The 25,233-nt window shown below is 33.7% G+C and overlaps 1 pseudogene; it reads right to left on the reverse strand.

Moving 5' to 3' along the window:
- Nucleotides 1–12: 12 nt before the first annotated feature.
- On the reverse strand, nt 13–25,214 carry LOC120190186 (annotated as a pseudogene).
- Between the last annotated feature and the right edge of the window lie 19 nt (nt 25,215–25,233).

A 25,233-nucleotide genomic window follows, 5' to 3' on the forward strand; every position in this document is an offset into this window, starting at 1 on the left:
ACCATGTTTCTCTCAACATAATCCACCTAGACTGCTGCTGTTGGTTGCGAAGATAACTGAGGTTTCTTTGAATGAGGGCCATGGTTTTGGTCTTTCTGCTCCGCCGCACTGAGTAGAGCCTTTCTTCGGTCCATGGCACTTTTTATGTATTCCTCCAAAGGTGGGAGAGATGGTTGTTCTTTGTCGTTCTCTGCCTGCTCTCGAATCAGCTGCCGAAAGCCATGAATGAATCTAAATGGTAAAAACTAACGGTATTTATTATATATCAAAACATGTTTGATACTTGGGGTTGGATAACTCACCTTTGATGCCCATGATCGCTCAGCTTGTCGGCATGCATCCCGGATATCCCTACCAGACATTCTGGATATTTCGAATGGTAATCCTGGGTTATGATTTAAATGATGCATATAGAACAAAACATACATAATGCAGTCCGAGAAATTAAGATCCCAAAATGTTGGACTTACTCAGCAAGCTCAGCTAACTCTGATTCTGTAAGGTGCTTTGCATACTGAGCTGCTATTGCCTGCCGGTTGTGCTCATCAGGTAGATCAAACACAATGACTGAGTCAAAGCGACTGCAAAGTGCAAACACGAATGTGCGATACAGAAACATTTCATCAGATTAGTCACTCCAAAAGGGACCGGGACTGCATCTATGAGTACCTACTTAATCAATGCTGGATCAAGATCTTGTTTTGTGTTTGTTGAAGCAATGACAACCATTTTCTTTTTTGTTCAAATACATCAATCTGTAACAACGATAATACATTTTCATCAATGGCACCATAACAGCATCGTTATTTCGGCATCCAGAAAACGTGATTAATGATACTCATGCTGCATAAAGGCATAATCAAAAGTTCATGAACATGCAAGCTGAGAGGTGCATTTTCATTAGAAACCAACACCACTCAACAATCCACTTTAACCTGCCGCAAAAGCATTGACAAAATCTGACACATAGGTTCATGAATTTCACCACCACGAGCAGTGGCAAAAGAATCAACCTGAAATACAAGCCGTCTTCTCAACAATCTAAAACAAATGAAATGCAAATTGATGATAGTGAACGCAAGGAAACTAGTGGCCCATGTATAAACGGGAAAGCTTTGTTGATTAATCACTACTTGCTTCATCTAAAAATATGATAGCACCATTGGGGAGCTGATTGGCAAGAGACTCGCCCAAGTATCCGTGCAGTTCCACCAGGGTACTTTGACATGGCAATCTCTGGTGGCACATAGAGCAGTGGGACACCCTGCAAAGCATGGACATGCCTCATATCATTACATATTTGAATAAAATAATCTCATACAGAAACCATATTTGTACAACTTATTCTACAAAGAACAAAGTATGCTATACTAAGCAACAAAAACTATTTTAACATTCAACTAAAAATGTGTGTTTTCGTCATCAATGTTCTAGATAAGAAACTTGCTGCTCACCGCATAATTAGCAATAACATGAGCACAAGATGTCTTCCCTGTACCTGCAATATGTAAAATTTTGATATAAATGAATCAGTTCAAAATTGCATTTCCAGGAACATGAATCAATATTTCTTTCTGGTTGAAAAGCAAACCGGGATATCCTTCAAAGAGCACCACTCTGGGTCTATTTGTCTCAAAATTTTGGCGAGTCCCACGTGCAATATCATCATATATTTGAGGGCTAGTTAGAGCCAGCAAAATTGCATCTTCTATGTCTCTGAAAAAAGAGCACAGCTCTGCATTATCTCTGTTTGACCGAAGATGGAAAATCAGAGTCTATCAAGTCTTTTACATACCGTTTTTGTTGATCATATCCAGCAATATTGCCCCATGATATCTCACTGTATGGTTTATTCTGATGTGGCATATCAAGCCCGTAAATTCTTACTACCATGGCCCTCAGGCTAGAGGTTGATTGTTGTGCAGGCGTCTGTAAAGATCCGTCCCTTGGTTTGTTTACCAGAGAGCTACTTTGTGCAATCTTTCGACCAGCGAGTTCTAAGGCAGAAACAAAGGCATCAAGCTCCTTCTGATTCAAACTTCCTTGCTTTATAAACTCGATTTCCTATAATAATTTGAATGGTTAAACAGTTTCTCTGTGAAATATAAAGAAAATAATGCAATCTTATACTAAAATATTTTAAGAAGCTGTAAGGAACTAAGATCAACCGCTTTGTCGGAGCTTATCAGTGAACGGAAAATGAGGATGCATAAATCCCCTTCGTCTCTACTCCTATGCGAATGCCCCTCATTTATTCCAGTTTCCTTCTGTTTCTCCAGTGGTTTAAGCGTCATGTGCCAGGCAAGTGAACTGAAAACAATAAAAAGATTGGAACTTCACATGATTTTAAGGCCAACATAAGTGCAGCTTTAGGTTAGGTTTAAAAGGAAATTTATCATTCACAACCTGTCCCATGCGCGCAATAGCACATCTGAACCACCGCCAAATTCTTCAACTTTCAGTCCCAGATGTGTAACAAGGTTCACAATCAATTGTGCAACTTCACAACCATGAGGAATCTGGAACTTGATTGTAATCTATAACAAGTTTACTCCTATTAAAAATACTTAAGCTAAGCAGAAATACCATTGTCGTAACCGGATTTTGTCTGGGCACGAATTTTTACTTGGCAGGAAAATAATATGGATAAATGTTTTTTTTAAAAATGTTTTGGGAGTCGCCATCGGCCTTTTGGGTCAGGTAGGTCGAATACCTAAATATTATCTTTTAAAAGAATTTTTAAGAAATCATCAGTTAAAAGATAAAATAGTATGAGTTTTAACGAAAAATTCGTTCTTTTTAATAATAAAAGGGATTCGTGGTCGATTACGTTTGGGGGAAGGATTAACACACCCACAACGCCCAAAATTAGTACTCATTAATTATAAATTGTCTCTATTATTAGAAATTTCAAAATTCAAAGATATATTTAATTTATAATCCTATTTATTTCAAATTTATTACTATAATTTTAAGAAAATATATTAATATATATTTTTTATTTTTATAAATAAAATATTTATTTACTTAGAAATATCAGAAAATGACTTCTAGGTGCTTTAAGACAACCCATTTCTTAATATTAAAAAATAAATAAATATAAAACATTAAATATATATATATATATATATATATATATATATATAATTTATAAAATTAAAATATTTATTTATTAAAAATATCAAAAAATGGATATCCAGTTGCTTTAAGACTGCGCTTTCTTAATATTAAAAATAAATATTATGAAATTATTATATGGTATTTCATATAAATATTAGTGAATAAAATATAAATAATAACAAATAGATAAATAAAGTACTAATTTAAACATATTAAAAAATAAATGACAAAATAGAAATAGAATAAAATTATATTAAATAATGACTAAAATAAAAATAATTTAAAACTGTGGAATTAAATCGTAAAATAATAAAATGAATGGTCAAAAATGAAAGTAATTAGAATATCAATGATTAAAATACAAAATATCTAAGTTAAAGGCTCTAATTCAAAATATTATGAAATATAATAATTAACAATGTAATTTAACCATATATATTTAATCAGGATTAAAATAAAAATTAATTAAATTAAAGGGACTAAATCTAGTATTTATCCTAAATATTTACTAAATATTAACAGGGACTAAAATAAAATAAAAGAAAAATTATGAGACCAAATTAAAAGGTTCAGAATTCAACTTCAGTGACTAAAATGGAAATTTACAAAACGCAGAGGGACTGCGCGTGTGGTTTGACCATGTAGGAATTTACACAAATACCCCCCAAAACGACGCCGTACGGGAGGGTATTTAAACCCTACAGCCAACCCAAAATGGCCATTTCCTTTCATTTTCATTTTCAGCTTCTCTCTGCCTTCTCTCTAAAACCTCCCACCGGAGGCCGGCGGTAAAGTTCCGGTGCCGATCACCACTGCCGGCCACCGCTCACGGTGGTCGGAACTCCCAAAATACCCTAAAATATAGATCCCGCCGTCTTAAGGATGAATCCGACCTCGTTTTCCCTTAAACAACCCCAAAATTACCTAGATCTACAGAAATACCCACGTATTTCAATTTCTTTGACGGCGTGTGGAGGCTCTGACGACGGTGTAGCTTCCTCGGTGGTAAGTTTTCTCTGTTTCTTCTCTCTTTCTTTTCTGTTTGTTGCTGTGGTTACTCTCGTTCTCTCTTGGTTTCTATTTTTTTGTTGTTTTTTTTCCCGTGTTCTCCGTGGCTGTTGGTTGCTGTTGATGGTCCTCCTTTTTGCAAGTTCGGTGGCCATATTTATAGGCCATCATTGAGCTACCTTTGGACCGGTCCCAGGGAGGTTTCTCGGTGAGTCACCAAGCTATGGCGGTGACTCACCATATAACTCGACGTGGGGGGCAGCTGGCTCTTTTGGAGGTTTCATCGAGGCGACGACGTTGTGGTTGCAGCGGATTGGGTCACCTGGCAGTGGGAGTGTCGGTAGAGTTATGATACCCTAGGGTTTATTTAATGGATTGCATCAGGGTCGTTGGATCAGATTAGATCCAACGATTGAGGATCTGCGGCGGTTGGGATGAGATGAAAGAAACCCTATTAGTTTAGGGTTATACTGGGCCATCTGATTGGGTCTGGATTGGCTTCTGTTGGGCCAGATTGGCTTCTATTGGGAATGTGTTGTAAACGGGCCAGTTCTGGTTGTAAAATGGGCCTCCAGGTCTTGTAATTTATTTATTTATTTAATAATAATAATAATATATAATTAATATTAATAATAATAATAATAAAACAAAATGAAAAAATTAGTGTTTACAACCATGAATCCAGTTATACACACAAAACCGGTTTACAGATGAGAACTAGCCGTGAAACATGCTTTCCGAAAATAAATTACTTAATTTAACCAAAAAGAACACTGTAAATCATCAGGAAGAACAAACAGATCATTAGGATCATCACCATTCACCATGAACTTCCCCTTCTAAACAATGAAGGAGGCTATGGCATCCAAGGAAAAAATAAATAAATAAACTGAAACAAAATGAAACAGCCTTTTGGCCCTTGACAGCAACAATATACCGAGGATAAGAACCATATCTAATTACCTTATCTATAAGCCTCTGCTCAATGCGCTGCTTCTCTTTCTTGGCAGTTTCCTCAAGGTTGACATGACTTACAGGAGGATCCAATGGAAGAGGAGGTTTTGAGGTGGCCTGTAAAAAACTAGTTTCAGTTCAAAATCAAGTAAAATAATGCATTTCCAATCCATCATAACAAGTATAAGTGTAACACCCCCAACCCGTATCCGACCAGGATACGAGTCCGAAGTGTGGCATTGACTTTTCAAAAATTTATTCGTATAAAATAGTGAGTAATTTAAAAACTTTTATAACATTTAAATTATTCAAAACATTTACAAAATTATTCAGAGCTTATACAATATATTCTTTTGATTACATGCCAACTAGAACTTTATATACAAAAATACATATTATTCACCTCTCTTCTGATCTGACATTCGGTAAGGAGAACTGACCTGTCTTGTTCCTCTTTACTTTTCTTTTTGCTTTCCAAACCTACGTGTGAAATAATCACACGCTAAGTCGATGACTTAGTGAGGCATATAAAACATATAATATTTCATATAACATAAAGCATACATAAACATATACCATCATTATCATAATCTCTATCATTATCATTAAGAAACACACATAACATCATATGGTTCATGTAACACATTTCAAACCACTTACCTTTGATAACCATTTATAAACCCATCGTATACATATCACATTCAGTATGCTTGTTTAATCACTTTATTAGCCCATGTACACTAGTGAGAACTTAAGGTATGTGAGTACATTAAGGTTGTGCACACATATGCTGTCACCACAGCTCGATCAATGTCCCGAAGGACCAGTCCATAGATTCCGAAGAACCTAGGTAATCAGTCCATATGTCCCGAAGAACATAGGTAAACAGTCCATTTGTCCCGAAGAACATAGGTAAACAGTCCATATGTCCCGAAGAACATAGGTAAACAGTCCATATGTCCCGAAGAACATAGGTAAACCCTCGACCCTTGGCATGCCAACTATACCCTAGCTCTCATATCACATAACATGGGCATTATCATTTAACAGTTCACATTACTTGTCATTTCTCTTCTGTCACATACCACATGTATGTGTAACCATGTATTCCATATCATATCACATGTATCACGTATTGCCTATTCATATGTCATTTCATATAACATATATCATATGTGCATATAATCACATAGATCATATCATATAGCTTCATTCATATCACATATTCATATAAGCTCATAGCTTCTTTCACATATACATGTAATCACTTAGTCTATTTTCATGTAATTCTTTTCACTTCTCATATAATTTTATATTTATATCTCACATAGCTCATATCACCTTGCATTGTTTCATATAAACATAGATGTCATATCTTGTTCGCATATATTTTCCATATAACTCATATATCTCATAGTTCTTTCACATAGCTCACTATCATATTTTCATATCATATATCTTATAATAGATTCTTATTCATATCACATATTCATATAAGCTCATAGCTTCTTTCACATATACATGTAATCACTTAGTCTATTTTCATGTAATTCTTTTCACTTCTCATATAATTTTATATTCATATCTCACATAGCTCATATCACCTTGCATTGTTTCATATAAACATAGATGTCATATCTTGTTCGCATATATTTTCCATATAACTCATATATCTCATAGTTCTTTCACATAGCTCACTATCATATTTTCATATCATATATCTTATAATAGATTCTTATATCATCATTTGTTTCCTTTCTACCTATTCATAATTGTCGCAACCGTCTTTCGGTTAGGCCCCGAAATTGGGTTTCGACTTGAAAAATGTGGATTGGGAGTCGCCATCGATCATTAATTTAAAACAAATGGGTTGATCAGATACCCTATTTCTTACATGATCTGCGTCTTTCCAAAGATGTGCCGGGTTTGGGAGTCGGTTACGGTCAAGGAAGGATTAACACCCTTGAACCGCCCTTTCGGTACTACGTAATTTCCAGTTGTCTTTGATTAGAAAATTGCAAGTTAAATTAAAAGGTAAATTTTGATCCAAATTACTTACCCTTAATGAGTTTACGGAAATACCCTTAAAAAATTAAAATAAGATGTTAAAAGAAAATAACAAAACTAAAGAGTAAACCAAGGAAATAAATGAAACCAATAATAATAAACATAAAATAATTGGATGAAACAAATAAAAAAATGAAATTGAATAAAATAAAATAAATGAAGAAAAAAAATATATACAAAAAAGAATAAAAAAGGTAAAGTGTTTTTAAAAAAAAGAAAAATAATAAAAAGAACAAAGAAACTAAAAACATAATGAAAATAAATAAATAGTATAAATAAAATAATAAAATAAAAAAATTATAAAAATATAAAAATGTATGTATAATATAATAAAATACTAAATAGTAACAATAATAATAAATAAATGAAAAATAAATATACATATAATATTAACTAAAAAATAGTAATCATAAAAATATAAAATAAAATGAAGTAAGAATATATATATATATAATGTTAGGAAAATATAGTAAAAAAAACATAGTAAATAAACATAGATAAAAAATAATATAATATATATATATATATAATAGGAAAATATAATATAACGCAAAGAAAAATGAAAAAATTAAATAAATAAATAAATATAATTAAATATATATATATATATATATATATATATATTTATACATATAAATAATAAGGGTTAAATTAAAATAAAAAATGAATTAAGGGGTCAAAATTAAAAGTCAATCGAAGAAAAAAACGATAAAACACGGATCCACACGACCCGTTTATAAAAATCCGAATAGTTTTTCAAAAATACAAGCCTCTGGAACTAGATCTACAAAAATAGATCTCGAAAACGCCCCCGTTCATCGACCAAAAACACTTCTCTAAGTTTTTTTTCGAATCAAAACACAACAAGGGTAAGGAAAAATAACATGCGAAGGTATAAACTTTACCTTTCAAAATATAAATGCTTCGAAAAATGGCTACGAGTTGCTTGTAATTTTTTGCTTGGTATTTCGTATATCCTTCTCCGAATGTGTTACAATAGTGAGTTACAATGACTATTTATAATGCTTGTGGATCTTATCTTTAGGAATTTAAATAATAGTAGAACTCTATCCTATTTTTAGGAGTTTGAATCCTAGTAAAATTATATCCTATTTTTAGGAGTTTGAATCTTAGTAGGAAGAAAATGTGTATTGACAGCTGCCCCTCTTTGCCCATAGTCGTGTAACGGGGATATGCAAAGATTAAAAGGCACACTTTTCGTTCAGTGGAGTTGAAAATAGACTCTGATGTTTCAATAACTCCCTGTCGAATTGAGTTACGGATGACTCCTCCGTCGTGAAGCCGAGTTCATCATGAAATGATATGAAATTGAAGCCGTAGTTCGGAATTTGAATAAGCACGTGGCTTCTCGTTTCCCTTCAGTATTCTTCTCGGTTTAAAGACCTTTGATCGGAATCTAACTCATAAATCTTCATTGACAGATAGCTTTTGCTTGAAAATGGTTGCTTGTCACAAAGCACGGTTAACCCAGGTCCTCTTCTCGACTTGAAAACCTCAACTGCAACCGAAAAGTAGTGCGATTGATATGTCATCGAGCTGAATGGTATCGAACTCGACAATTTTGATGGCAGATAACCCTTCTAGCCTTGAGTTATGCTGTAAATGATGTGCCTTGGAGCTGAGCGTAGTCGAACTCGAAGGTCTTTGTTGACAGATACTCCTTCTTTGAGTTGGATATCCTTTGTCGTGAAGTTGAAATCCAATCTAAAGATGGATGATGCTTGTGTGCACGATTCCCTTTGTCGTGAAGTTGAAACCGCGGGTGGCCCCTTTAGTCGTGAAGTTGAGCCTGAAATTTGATGCCCTTCGTTGTGAAGTTGAAATCCAAGTAAGTAGCATTGTTCCGAGTCCAATATCCTCTGTCGTGAAGTTGAAATTGGCTCTGGAACCGGGAAATTGTTTGTTGACAACCAGCTGTTCCTTCGTTGTGAAGTTGAACTTGTGTTGTCTCGAGTCCAATATCCTTCGCTGTGAAGTTGAAATTGACTCTGAATGAAATTTTGTTGACAATCAGCCGCCCCTTCGTCGTGAAGTTGAGATTGTGTTGTCTTGGGTCCAAGATCCTTCGCTGAGAAGTTGAAATTGGCTCTGAAATTGGGAAGTTGTTTATTGACAACCAACGGTCCCTTCGTCGTGAAGTTGAACTTGCGTTGTCTTGAGTCCAATATCCTATGCTGTGAAGTTGAAATTGGCTCTGAAATTGAGAAATTTTTTATTGACAACCAGCGGTCCCTTCGTCGTGAAGTTGAACTTGCGTTGTCTAGAGTTCAATATCATTCGTTGTGAAGCTGAAATTGGCTCTAAAATTGAGAAGTTGTTTGTTGACAACCAGCAGTCCCTTCGTCATGAAGTTGAACTTACGTTGTCTGAATTCCAATATCCTTCGCTGTGAAGTTGAAATTGGCTCTGAAATTGGGAAATTGTTTATTGACAACCAGCGGTCCCTTCGTCGTGAAGTTGAACTTGCGTTTTCTTGAGTCTAATATCCTTCGCTGTGAAGTTGAAATTGGCTCTGAAATTGGGAAAATTATTGTTGACAACCAGCTGTCCCTTCGTTGTGAAGTTGAACTTGTGTTGTCTTGAGTGGCACGATATCCTCCGTCGTGGATTTGAAATTGTGGATCTTTGGCTTCGAGTTAGATATCATTCGTTGTGAAGTTGAAATCTACTCTCGAGCAAATTGTGAGTTCGAGAGAAACTTTCAATCTATCGAGTTGGTCGAAGTGTAGCTTCTTACTGCTGAGTTAAGCAACCAACATGAATATTTAAAGGTGCTTTTGAATCGAGTATCCTTCGTCTTGAAGTTGAAACTTGACTCTAAAAGCTGTAAAAAATTATGTATGTGGAAAATGATAAATATGATGCTCTAAAATGTATGCATAAGATGCATGTAACATGAATTGATTATATTTTATCTCCTGAAAAAGGTCTGATAATTTGCATTAGGATGTTGAATCCCCAAATGATGCCCCCATATCAAAAAATGCCCCAATATTTGATGTTGAATCTTCAAAGATTCCCCAAATGTTCCTCATTTCTTGCTTCAGCATTGATTCTGAGCATGAGTTTTGTGTCTAAGAGTCACATGTCATTTACCAAGATCCACTCTAGAGAGACTGTCTTGTTTGAAAAAAAAATGATTTTCTTTCTCTTTTATTTTCAAAGTTATGAAAATATCAATAAAGAGTTTCGAAAAATGTTTAATCAAAAGTTTTGAAAATATTGTCTCTTTCACAGTTTTACAATTGAGACGAATCATAAAACTAGAGTTCATTGGATATCAAATGTTTAAGTACAATGTTAATCCTTAAATAAATTATAGCTATTTGACACGTGCCAAGATCAAAGCTATCTTTGGGAAATGGTTAAGTAAGGAAATGATAAAAAGGTCTCAGGTTATTGTGTTTGGTCAAAGGTTTGGCATTTGATGCTTAAAGGTTTGATGGGGTAGCTTGCATGCTCCTCTACTGGAAGTGTTCTCTGACTCCCAACCTTCGTGGTCACACTCGGGTTGTGTGATGTCGTATCAAGGAATTTGTGTGATCGCCTCAGTTACACAGTTTTTATATTCGAGCCGCATTTTTAGGTTTTTAACTCGAACCCTCATTTGGTTTCAAGACGTTATTCAGGATTTACGTCTTGAACCCCCCTTTGTTATTTTTCTCTACCATACATTAATTACATTATTTTTTGCAAACAAAGATTAATCCTGATGGGCGGGATGAAATCTGAAGATAATCTCTTATGTTTAGAAATCCATGTATGATTAGAAGGGACTTTTAAGGCACGTAATGTATGTCAGGGTTCATGGTTATGAAAAAAAGGATAAATATGCCAAAACAAGTGTTTCAGGGTGTTGAACCAAGGATCAATTCATTCTAATGCCTTTAATCATGTCCTGCTCAAAATGTCTCTCTCTTGATGCTCTATGATCTTCGAGTGAAGTGATTCAGTGATTCGGGAATGATTGTGCTTGATCAATCTCATAGTTTGAAGCTTGATGTGCCATTTCAAACAAGTGTTTCAGGGTGTTGAACCAAGGATCAATTCATTATGATGTCTTCAATCCTGCTCAAAATGTTTCTCTATCTTGATGCTCTATGATCTTTAGTGAAGTGATTCAGTGATTCGAGAATGATTGTGCTTGATCAATCTCATAGTTTGAAGCTTGATGTGCCATTTTTTTAGGGAATATTTACATGTGTTTTTTGTCCCTTTTTCCTTTTTATTTTTGTCCCTTTTTCTCTTTTTTCTTTGTTTTTTTGCTTTTTTGCTTCTTTTATTTTTTGTTCTTGATTGGATCTTCGTACTTGCCATTTGGTTCACCTTTTGGTATCTCATCTGAATCAATGTCTTCGCTCATGTGAGCATATTTCTTCCACCTTGCCCCCAGTGTGGAGGGTGATCCTTGGTTAGGGTTGAATCAGAAGAAAAATACTACAGGCTCAAAAGGGGACACAAGGGATATATTTTTTTCTCCTGTTGTGAAGGGATAAAGAAAGAAAGCTGTTCATCATTTCATACATGTAAATCTTCATAGAAGAGGTATCCCCAGGGGGAAAGATTTTCAAGATTAATTCTATTCACATGAAAACAATGTAATTAATGTATGATAGAATTATTTCGAATGAATTCTTCTTCTTTTTTCCCAGATGTCTCAATGTTCAGGCTCCCCACGAGATGCCCCAAGTTGGTTCTTTAGAAGAATGCTCATGTTAAAATGAATAACTCAATGCCTTGGGTTTTAATGGTAAGAAATGTTATTTTTGAGTCTAAAAAAGACAGTGGTGTGATCTTATTGACTCAAAGAAAGGTATGAGTGTATCAAAAAGATAAAGGTAACGGTCAAGAATTTCAAAAGGAGGTAATGTCAAAATTTCGTCTTTTGGTAATGACCATGAGTTGTTTTGGGCAAAGAATCAATGTATTTTATTCTGGGGTTTGAGACAGGGTAAGAAAGGTCTAATCTTTCCATATGTCAAAAATCTATAATTCTTGAAGAATTAAAAGAATCATTAATTCATTTAATATTCGAAGAACTAAAGATTAAAATTTGTTCAATTGCTCCACCTTAGAAAGCAGCATAAATTCAATCATTTAAAAGATTAAGCAAACATGAAAGATCAAAGACGTGTTCAAACAAAATAATCCTCTAAGTACAAATGGTTTATGCCATGCCCCCTTCTTCGGCAAGCGCCTTACAGTTTTCAGAGGAATGTTTGGGGCTTCTTATGTGGTAACAGCTAACAGCTTCAACATCGTATCCCTTAGGATATGGGGATTCTTTTCTTAGATCATCCTGACAGGGTTTGTCCTACAATCAGCTGATTAGGCTCCCACTGTATTGTTTTTAGTTTTTTTTTGATGTTACAATCTTGCTTCCATGTGGTTAAAACCACTTCATCGAATCCTCCATGAAGAAATTTCATGTTTATGAAAATGCTTAAATATGAAATGTAGATGCACAATGCAAAATGAAAAAAATGCATGAAATGTTCGAGGCATTGATCCAGAAAAGTGTCCATTATTATAAATAATCCTTATTTCGACAAAAATGTTTTATCTTGTAAGAGACATAAAAACAATCAAAGGTACATTCGGACTAAATCCTCTAGACCCCGAACAGCTTCCAACAGGTTGACAAGTCTTCTGTTTTCATCTGTCATTGGTTGTATGCCTTGTTGGACCACTCCAGTTTCCCTTGCCAGGCCGTGTAGATGGCGATATGTCTTCTGTACTTGATCCAGGAAGTCTCGGATGACTGCGTCTCTGGCCTTCACTCTTTGTTGTGCTTGCTCCCAGCGGAAACGCCACTGTAAACCTCTGTCGAATGACACTATCTGAAGCTCGCTTGCTTTCTTCTTGAACCCATCTACAATAGTTTCTAACTCAGCTATTGTTTTGCCATCTCTCTCATGTTATTTCTCCAGATCAGCCATCTGGATTTTCAAGCGTTGGTTTTGATGCTGGCTGTCTACTAAGCATCTCTGGGCAGTTTTTATCTGTTCTTTCCAGGCTCTCTCATCAGGCCCCTCGAACTTTCTTTTCAAGCTGTGAGCTTCATCTTTCCAGTACTCATAAGACACCTTCAACTTAGAGTTATCCTTGACCGTATCTTGATACCCCTTTCTCAAGTCTTCAAGCTCAAAATGGACTTTTTTATGTTCTCTTTCTAGTTTGTCTGCTTTATCTTTCTGTGAGTCGGCCTCGAGTTTCCATTGATAACGTTCATTTTCAAGTTCCTTAATCCTCTGCTTCAGCTCGCTATTCACAGCTTCAAACTCTGCCTTGGCTATCTCCAGTCTGGAAGGGACATGCCTGAGATGTTCTTCCATAGTCCGAGTGTCTTCACAGTCTGGCACCGGGACGTTATCATTCTTTCTCAATCTTCGCCACTCCACATAATCCCGAGTAAGCATGTCTCTGGTAGCAACGACATCCATTCGAAATACTTTCTTCCATGACTCAGATGTTTCCCTGATCATCTTCTTATAACTGTCACCGCTATACACAAACTCTGATTTAATTAGTCCGTATGTTGCGGGGACAAACTGACGTGCCCCATACTGTCTAAGTGCTAACAATGGAGCATACCCAACTGCACCCCAAAGTCCGAGTAAAGTTATAGTATCAGAATCCCCACACCGGAAAAGAACGTCACCGAGGAACAACCAGGGGGCTCTCCAGGTAATATCCCGATCCTGAAGATGTGTAAAAACTTTCATCCACTTTTCCTTTGAAGCACCTTCATGCCATTTCATTGTGATGAACTCCCCTAAAGGTGAATATGTAGTGCTAAATCGGGCGGTAGGCGACCCCGTTAGTCTTCCAGAAATGGTTGTGAATCCAGACTTGAAGTAGCTAAATACACCCAACGAGCCTACCTCCACCAGATCTTCGACAATGATTAAGAGACTGAAAGGTCTCGGCTAAGATGGTCGGTGCGGGGTTGATTCGTCTCGGAAGTTGTTCAAACAATTCTACCACGGCTGCGTTAATGCAACCCAATGCCTTCGGAAAGATAATCAATCCGTACAGACCTAGTGCAAAAAGGTCTATAGTCTTCCACTCATCAGGGTGGTTATTCATTAATTGCCTTATGTGGATCCATTCAATTCCTTCCCCACTACCTCTGCGTTAAGTCCGGTCAATTACCCATTTTTCATCTACTCCCGCAACTTAGCCAGTCTGTTCTTGAAATGCTGACTCTTGATGTGTTTGATGTAGCCTCGCTCCAGTTTAATGCTTTCATAGTGCAATAGTGTAGTATACTCCTCGATGGTAGGTACCATGTCCTCTTGGTTAAAAGTGAAGCAACTATATCCCGGGTTCCAGAATTGAACCAAGGCTTTGATTAAGGGCTCACCGGTCTTAACATGAAGCAAAAGTGCAACGTCACCATACCGCTGACTAAACTTCTGTTTTCGATCATTCTTCTAACTGTCCCAGATGTCTCGAAGTTCTTGCACATTGTTCTGTTTTAGGCTGATAGAGGCATAGCTAACAAGCTCTGACACATAACTTCCTTGAAGACTGACTCTCTTTTCTTTCTGAGGCTTCTCGGACCACAGTCGTACCTCGGGGTTTTTAATCTCCTGTATTACAACACCTTTGTCCATTAATGCAGATTATTTATGGTTAAAGAACACGTTTTTTGGTGGATCAACACCTCTTTTGAATGATGCAGATGATGGAAATAAAATAAAAGAGAGGAAAAAAAAATAAAAAGAGTTAGTAAGGTAAAGATAATAATCAAAGCAATCATAAAAATAAAAGTCCTACCCCACATGATATCTACCCCACATGCTTATTATTCTTACCCGGATATGATCTCTATCCCGCAAGTTGATTTTGAACAAGTCCTAACCGCATAAATTTCTAGTTCACATGTTTTGAACAGAAAGTAAAGCAGAAAATAATTTCGGCATCCTAGGGTTTAAAACGAGGTTTTGGAGTGGGCCCTAACTCCTTGTAGTCTCCGGGTTTAGGTTCTAAAAAAAAGGTACTCGAGTTCTCCTTGCCGGTGCCCCCTTGGGCTTACCAGATCCTTAGTCCTAAACCCATCACAGGCTTGTGTGGACTAAGTTAAACTCGAGAGGAAACATTCCCTTATGCCCATACGGAGAATAAATTCACACGAAGACATAAGGTATATGAATCTCGAAGGTTACTTGCTAGGCCCATACGATGAATAAATTCACACGAAGGCGTCGCTTTCACCCCCACTTAAAACGGGTTCGGAGCTCGGGTATAGAGCCTTTGGATGAAAAATCTTTAAGGGCTGAAATCATTAAAAAATGGTCAGTACAACTATTTACTCGAAAATATAATCAAAAGTAAGTAATAAGGATCGAAATGTTACCTTAAAATTTAAACTTACCTTTTCATTAAAAAGACAACTGGAAATTACCTTGGTCTGACTCACTTACCTGTGTCCCCAGTGGAATCGCCAAGCTGTCGCAACCGTCTTTCGGTTAGGCCCCGGAATTGGGTTTCGACTTGAAAAATGTGGATTGGGAGTCGCCACCGATCATTTATTTAAAACAAATGGATTGATCGGATACCCTATTTCTTACCTGATCTGCGTCTTTCCAAAGATGTGTCGGGTTTGGGAGTCGGTTACGGTCAAGGAAGGATTAGCACCCTTGAACCGCCCTTTCGGTACTACGTAATTTCCAGTTGTCTTTGATTAAGAAAATTGCAAGTTAAATTAAAAGGTAAATTTTGATCCGAATTACTTACCCTTAATAAGTTTACGAAAATACCCTTAAAAAATTAAAATAAGATGTTAAAAGAAAACAATAATAATAAAAGAAAATAACAAAACTAAAGAGTAAACCAAGGAAATAAATGAAACCAATAATAATAAACATAAAATAATTGGATGAAAAAAAAATGAAATTGAATAAAATAAAATAAAATAAATGAAGAAAAAAATATATATACAAAAAAGAATAAAAAAGGTAAAGTGTTTTTTAAAAAAAAGAAAAATAATAATAAGAACAAAGAAACTAAAACATAATGAAAATAAATAAATAGTATAAATAAATAAAAAAATAAAAAATTTATAAAAATATAAAAGTATGTATAATATAATACTAAATAGTAATAATAATAATAAATAAATGAAAAAAAATACATATATATTAACTAAAAAATAGTAATCATAAAATAAAAATAAAATGAAGTAAGAATATATATCTAAACGTTAGGAAAATATAGTAAAAAACATAGTAAATAAGTAAACATAGATAAAAAATAATAATATAATATATATATATATATAATAATAGGAAAAATATAATATAACGCAAAGAAAATGAAAAAATTATAATAAATAATAAATAAAATATAATTAAATATATATATATATATATATATATATTATACATATAAATAATAAGGGTTAAATTAAAATAAAAAATGAATTATGAGTCAAAATTAAAAGTCAATCAAAGAAAAAAACGACAAAACACGCGGATCCACACGACCCATTTATAAAAATCCGAATAGTTTTTCAAAAATACAAGCCTCGGGAACTAGATCTACAAAAATAGATCTCGAAAATGCCCCCGTTCATCGGCCAAAAACACTTCTCTCAGTTTTCTTTCGAATCAAAACACAACAAGGGTAAGGAAAAATAACATGCGAAGGTATAAACTTTACCTTTCAAAATATAAATGCTTCGAAAAATGGCTACGAGTAGCTTGTAATTTTTTGCTTGGTATTTCGTATATCCTTCTCCGAATGTGTTACAATAGTGAGTTACAATGACTATTTATAATGCTTGTGGATCCTATCTTTAGGAATTTAAATAATAGTAGAACTCTATCCTATTTTTAGGAGTTTGAATCATAGCAAAATTATATCCTATTTTTAGGAGTTTAAATCTTAGTAGGACGAAAAGGTGTATTGACAATAATCACATTAACATGTAATGCAAGCAATATGTATTAATACATACATGTAATCACATAACTTATACCACATGATTCATGTAGTCATTTAGATCATTGTCTTTTAACACATATCCCATAATCACACAAATCATCACATAGATTACCAATCAAATTACATTTTAGGAGTTACTTCTTACCATAGTAACTCCATCACTAGCTCATCGCAAGCCAATGTTTATTCAATAATATAAGTACAAATTAAATTGCACTCACCTTAGCCTTGCTTTGATTCGATTATAATCCTTTGATTATTCCGGAACTTGTTTAGGCTCAATATCTACATAAATGTACATTTTAAGGCAATTATTAGATACCTACACCTTGTAGTTGGATACTATCAACTTAAACGAACTTATTAAACCCATATTTTCAATTTTCCTTTAGGGGGCATCGATTCCCTACTGAGGGTATCGATACCCTCATGACATTTTGGAATTCTGTCGTTTGAGAGGGTATCGATACCCCTTTGAATGGGTACCGATTCCCCCTAACCCAGAAATCATTTTTCAGCACAAAAATTACTTCATTTCCTCTCAAACATTTCATATATCATCCCCTTTCTTATTCTTAACTTACATATACATGCTTAAACTCATTACTACTCATTCAATACATCTTTAACTTCAAAATCTAATTCTCTACATAGAATTCAAGAATCACACTAATTTTTCTTCTTGTTCTAAATTCAATTCCATCACTTCATATCTCTTAATTCAACCATTGACAAGTCAAATTTATCTTCCAATTTGAGTAAAGAACTCTATTCCAGAATTTCATTCAAAAACTCTTAATCTTTAATCCCTCCTAATTCCACCATCCTTTGTTTTTAAGATGATTTAAGCTTTCTTTAAGCTTAATTATCATCCAATAATCATAACCAAACCCTTAGTTGAACAAATAATCAACTAATGAAGAAACTTACCTTTGCTTATGGCTTCACGCTGGAAAAGAAGAGAATGAAGAAGAGAAGTCTGGAACTCTCTCATATTTCCCACGTTTATAATACTCAAAAAGGAAGAAAAAAATCTTTCCCATGAAAAGACCATTTTACCCCTTTAGTTCATCCATCTTTGTTATTTAATCCAATATTAAAATTCTTTACTTAAATCCCAAGACTTTTAAATTTCATTTCTAAATTGAACACAAAACTTTCAAAATTTACAATTTAGTCACTGACCCTGATTTGGGATGTTACAAATCTTCCCTCCTTTAAAGAAAATTTGTCCTCGAATTTTCACTGCATGCCTTTATAATATCACGTCTTCTAATTTTTTCATGTTGCTTCCCTTAATATTTCTTGCCACAGCTACAACCTACCATTTTCTCATACTCAATTCTTCATATACGTCCACATCTTTATAAGTCCATATAATATTATTCATTATATAGATAGCAACCCCAAATCCTTAATCCTCACTATTATGGATCAATTGATCTTTTCCATCATTCTCTATGTGCTTTGCACATAAATCAAGCTTTTGCTCATTTCTTAATTCTTGTAAGTATTATTATACACACAATCTTTTCATATAACCCTTACGTATTTGTTCAAAGAATAATCACCCATTCTCGTTCTTCTAATAATTGAAAATTGTATTATTTCAATATCAACTTATAACTTATATCTCAATATACCTCTTGTCTTACTTGATCGTTTAACCTCCATCTTTGTCTTTTCCTATCCCTTTATTCTTTCATTCCTTCCAACATCACAATCTCCTTATAACATAGATCACATCTTTTCTTCAGGCTCTCATACTCTTTTTATATCGTTTATACTTATCCCTGATTACTGATCTTCATCGCATCTTCATAAATTTGATAATCTGCTTTACTTATACAGAATCTCATTTTTTTACCATCTCTTGTACTTGTATTTTCTTCCTCAAAGCTCCTTTTTAAACATACCAATACTTATTTCCTTGCCTACATCATATTTATATGATCAAAACCATATCCAAATCCACATCATACTTGATTAACTTAACTTTATATTTTCTTCAAATCTTAGAACTTTATTATTCATACTATTACAATTAATCAGTCACAACTTTTCCAATTTAGGGCATAAGCCCTAATCAGACTAATCATATTCATCTTCTCAGTTGAAATCCAATCAGTGCAATTTACTCATTTATCCAGCCCACACTCTTATTCATATACAATATTATTCTCTTGTTTCCTCTATTACCTTACATTTCCGTGATCAAAACACATAATCGTGTCTCAATTCACACCCTACTTAATTAATTTACCCTGATATCATCTTCTAATCATTTACCTTTGATACACTTACCATCACATAATTCTGTTAGTCACCACCAATTATTCCAATCTAAAACATAAACCTTTATAAAACCATTCATATACATTCATTCCAGTCGGAATTATCTCAGCAATAGTTTACTTAACTTATCAAATCCACATTTATTATGATCCAAATATACAACTGTATCCATATCCACCTCATCTTTGGTTTTTCTGTTCTGACAATATCTCAAAATCTTATAATTCACATACATTTTCCATCACATAATCTGGTTAGTCAACGCTAACTCTTTTCATCTAGAATGCAAACCCTTATTATAGCCACACTCTTGCTTATACACAATATTATCCCTTTGCCTTAAATTCATAAACTTTATCTCCATATCTCTTATACACTTGTCACTGATGCATCTATTCTTGAATTCTTATACAAATACTCACCACATCCTTTGATCTTTTTAACAATCTTATAGTGACACTTTTTCACCATATTCTATCTTATCCATAAAATAACAAAACTATTCCATATCGTGTTTCCGATTCAAAACAATGAAAACTTTCTATCATTATTCAGATATGATTTCAGCTTTCAGAAATCAACTTTTGATCTTACTAGGCATTTCCTGAGGTGTCCGCTCTTCATCCTGCCTGGCCAGGGCAGGTGAATAGCTATCACAGTCAGAAATATCACCTTTCACTTACTTCAAAATTATCACGATCGGATTTCTGTATTAATATTCTTATTCTATAGCAAGACAACATACTCCTTACACTATCAGATCAGAAATTTTTCACTCTATGTTGGCATGTACACATTTTATGACACTTTGGACTTCAGTTTATGCTGAGAATCGGCTAAACCTTAGCTCTGATACCATTAAATGTAACACCCCCAACCTGTATCCGACAAGGATACGAGTCCGAAGTGTCACATTGACTTTTCAAAAATTTATTCGTATAAAATAGTAAGTAATTTAAAAACTTTTATAACATTTAAATTATTCAAAACATTTACAAAATTATTTAGAGCTTATATAATATATTCTTTTGATTACATGCCAACTAGAACTTTATATACAAAAATACATATTATTCACCTCTCTTCTGATCTGACATTCGTTAAGGAAAACTGACATGTCTTGTTCCTCTTTACTTTTCTTTTCGCTTTCCAAACCTACGTGTGAAACAATCACACGCTAAGTCGATGACTTAGTGAGGCATATAAAACATATAATATTTCATATAACATAAAGCATACATAAACATATACCATCATTATCATAATCTCTATCATTATCATTAAGAAACACATAACATCTATGGTTCATGTAACACATTTCAAACCACTTACCTTTGATAACCATTTATAAACCCATCATATACATATCACATTCAGTATGCTTGTTTAATCACTTTATTAGCCCATGTACACTAGTGAGAACTTAAGGTATGTGAGTATATTGAGGTTGTGCACACATATGCTGTCACCACAGCTCGATCAATGTCCCGAAGGACCAGTCCATAGATTCCGAAGAACCTAGGTAATCAGTCCATATGTCCCGAAGAACATAGGTAAACAGTCCATATGTCCCGAAGAACATAGGTAAACAGTCCATATGTCCCGAAGAACATAGGTAAACATTCCATATGTCCCAAAGAACATAGGTAAACCCTCGACCCTTGGCATGCCAACTATACCCTAGCTCTCTTATCTCATAACATGGGCATTATCATTTAACAGTTCACATTACTTGTCATTTCTCTTCTGTCACATACCACATGTATGTGTAACCATGTATTCCATATCATATCACATGTATCACGTATTGCCTATTCATATGTCATTTCATATAGCATATATCATATGTGTATGTAGCTTCTTTCACATATACATGTAATCACTTAGTCTATTTTCATGTAATTCTGTTCATTTCTCATATGATTTTATATTCATATCTCACATAGCTCATATCACCTTGCATTGTTTCATATAAACATAGATGTCATATCTTGTTCGCATATATTTTCCATATAACTCATATATCTCATAGTTCTTTCACATAGCTCACTATCATATTTTCATATCATATATCTTATAATAGATTCTTATATCATCATTTGTTTCCTTTCTACCTATTCATAATCACATTAACATGTAATGCAAGAAATATGTATTAATACATACATGTAATCACATAACTTATACCACATGATTCATGTAGTCATTTAGATCATTGTCTTTTAACACATATCCCATAATCATACAAATCATCACATAGATTATCAATCAAATCACATTTTAGGAGTTACTTCTTACCATAGTAACTCCATCACTAGCTCATCGCAAGCCAATGTTTATTCAATAATATAAGTACAAATTAAATTGCACTTACCTTAGCCTTGCTTTGATTCGATTATAATCCTTTGATTATTCCGGAACTTGTTTAGGCTCAATATCTACATAAATGTACATTTTAAGGCAATTATTAGATACTTACACCTTGTAGTTGGATACTATCAACTTAAACGAACTTATTAAACCTATATTTTCAATTTTCCTTTAGGGGGTATCAATTCCCTACTGAGGGTATCGATACCCTCATGACATTCTGGAATTCTGTCGTTTGAGAGGGTATCGATACCCCTTTGAATGGGTACCGATTCCCCTAACCCAGAAATCATTTTTCAGCACGAAAATTACTTCATTTCCTCTCAAACACTTCATATATCATCCCCTTTCTTATTCTTAACTTACATATACATGCTTAAACTCATTACTACTCATTCAATACATCTTTAACTTCAAAATCTAATTCTCTACATAGAATTCAAGAATCACACTAATTTTTCTTCTTGTTCTAAATTCAATTCCATCACTTCATATCTCTTAATTCAACCATTGACAAGTCAAATTTACCTTCCAATTTGATTAAAGAACTCTATTCCAGAATTTCATTAAAAAACTCTTAATCTTTAATCCCTCCTAATTCCACCATCCTTTGTTTTTAAGATGATTTAAGCTTTCCTTAAGCTTAATTATCATCCAATAATCATAACCAAACCCTTAGTTGAACAAATAATCAACTAATGAAGAAACTTACCTTTGCTTATGGCTTCACGGTGGAAAAAAAAGAGAAGTCTGGAACTCTCTCATATTTCCCACGTTTATAATACTCAAAAAGGAAGATAAAAATCTTTCCCTTGAAAAGACCATTTTACCCCTTTAGTTCATCCATCTTTGCTATTTAATCCAATATTAAAATTCTTTACTTAAATCCCAAGACTTTTAAATTTCATTTCTAAATTGAACACAAAACTTTCAAAATTTATAATTTAGTCACTGACCCTGATTTAGGATGTTACAATAAGCTTAAGGTACACATTTAGGGAAACACTTTGATTAGTATTGAGCAAGACATAACATGCATATACTTGATAATAAGACGTATAACATTAACCTCATCAGCATCAGCATACGCTGTCTCTACTATTCCTGCTCCAAGCAAGCCAGCCAAAATAGCTGGAAGTATAGAGTATGACCCTGAAACAGTAAGCACCAACCTTGGCTTCTGGACATCTGATCCAATAGTGAAATTTAAGCTTTGAGGGAAATCTGCATATAACAATAATAAGAATAAATTCTCAAACAATCAAATGGAAAATATCAGGGATTTAAATAGCAATCGGATAACGGAATAGCAGCTGTTATATAGCAATAGCAGTGCCGTCTGAAACCACTATTGCTGAAAATAGCGGTGTGAAGCGGAATCACACCAATAGCGATGGATCGTGGTCATAATTTAAGTAATGGCCAATTGCAGAAATAGTGGACCCCTATTTATGTTATTGTTCCGTTACAGTAAAATTAAAAAATCCAACATTTCGTTGCAACAATTAAAATTATTATCCTTTACAATAAGTTGTGCGGATTAAAAAAGAAAATCACGACCGCGAATATTTGCAGTGACTGCAATAACATCCGTTATATCTACAACATTGATAAACGCACCACTACCGAAAAAACCAGCAAAACCGCAATTTAAATATCAGGAAATTACTGATATAAACATTATATGTCCGATTCCCAGGGTTTAAACCATATAAGGCAACATGAAGAAAACACCATCAGTTCAACAGCCGATAAGTAAACAAAGAAGCATTCAATTTATGCACAAAGATAATTTTCTACAAGTAGTCAAACTAAAAAAAAGGACCCATTGGAGAAAAACAACGACAATCACCACGAAACCAATCAATTTTTATACGAAACAACTTCCATTAAACTAAAATCCAAACATCAATATCAGGCCATTTCTAATGATTAGAATTTTGATTCCTTAATTTCTCATCACTAAGGTTTTGAAACATTTACAAATAAAGAAAAGAAGATACTTACGCTGGTAGAGAGGATGAAGGAGATGAGTTGAGGGAGAAGGTGAAGTTGAAGTGGTTGTGGTTGAGGTTGGGGTTAGGATCTAAGGAGAGGCCATCTTTCGCCACGAAAGAGCTGTGGTAGTGAGAAATTGCTTCAAAATGGCCATTACGAGATGACCATCAATCAAGTTATCTTAACGATTAAAATATTATTACTAATTTTTAAGATTTTAAATTCCAGCATTATATATATATGAGTTACCTGCCAAATCTTTAAATGATTTTTTATATCTATATTTCTTTAATTTTTTAATTATATTTATTTACTTTTGCTCTAAAACTTTTATACTCTCGTTATTTAAAACAGAGAAACGACAAATCTAAGGAAGTATTTTGTCTTTCATAGAAATTAGAAAAATATATATTGTATTTAAAAAAATATTTCGAAATTTAAATAAATTATAATTATGAAAGTCTTTTTTAATTATTGAAAATTTTGATAAATTATCTTTTAAGATTATTACACAGGTGCTCACTTATATTTACGTTTTGTCCGTCTTTGATCACTAATTTCAAAAAAATATAAGATATGATCACTTTCTTTGTTAATTAATTAAGATGTTGTCATCACGAGTTAATTGATGTTAAACAATTGATAGAATATGTGACGTGATAATTGGTATAACCACACATTTAATCATTGTTATTTACTTATCTTTGTCATACTTTTAAATAAATTTTAACATAAAATATATATTTTTAAATGAAAATGAAAATAAAATAATTTTAAATTAAGTTAATAATAAAAGTATTTTAATTTTTAAGACTCATTTTTAATTTTTTAAACAGCATTCGTTTGTTTGTTTTTAAATCAAACGAACCATAGTACCCGAAACTTGTGTCGGTATATTTTCACAAAATTTATTGCTTTCATATATTTAAGGTTGAGATTCGAATTTTAATTCATGTTTAAATCAAACCCGAGTTTGAGTTTCAATCGAGTTAAGCAAAAAAATATATTTTGAGTTCAAATCAAGCTTGAGCTTTTAATTTCGGGGTAAGCTTAAAAATCTTAAACTCGGAAGCTTTCGGACCGAACTTGAACTTTCAATTTCGAATTTGAATCAAGCTTGAAAATTCTAAACTCACAATTCAAATTGAGTCGAGTTCAGTAACATTCGAATAAACTCCCTGTGCTCATTAACAACTTTACTCCAAATTATCCGATTTGAAGCCGAAAGAACGCCGACCGAGAAAGGAGTGGGGACAGTAATCCCACATCAAAAAGGAGCGAATGCGCTGAAATTTAAAAGTAACGGCATTGCACAATCTATCAAATGTCTTTTGGTAAGATGATCATGATAGTAAAAAATTACCACAATTGCTAACCAAAACGCTTCACAATAACATATATGATTGATTCTTACAGGCTTTAAAATCCATAGATATAAGCTAATTTATG

Source organism: Hibiscus syriacus, unplaced genomic scaffold (assembly GCF_006381635.1).
Source record: "Hibiscus syriacus cultivar Baekdansim isolate YM2019G1 unplaced genomic scaffold, ASM638163v2 tig00004072_pilon, whole genome shotgun sequence".
Classification (NCBI taxonomy): Eukaryota; Viridiplantae; Streptophyta; class Magnoliopsida; order Malvales; family Malvaceae; genus Hibiscus; species Hibiscus syriacus.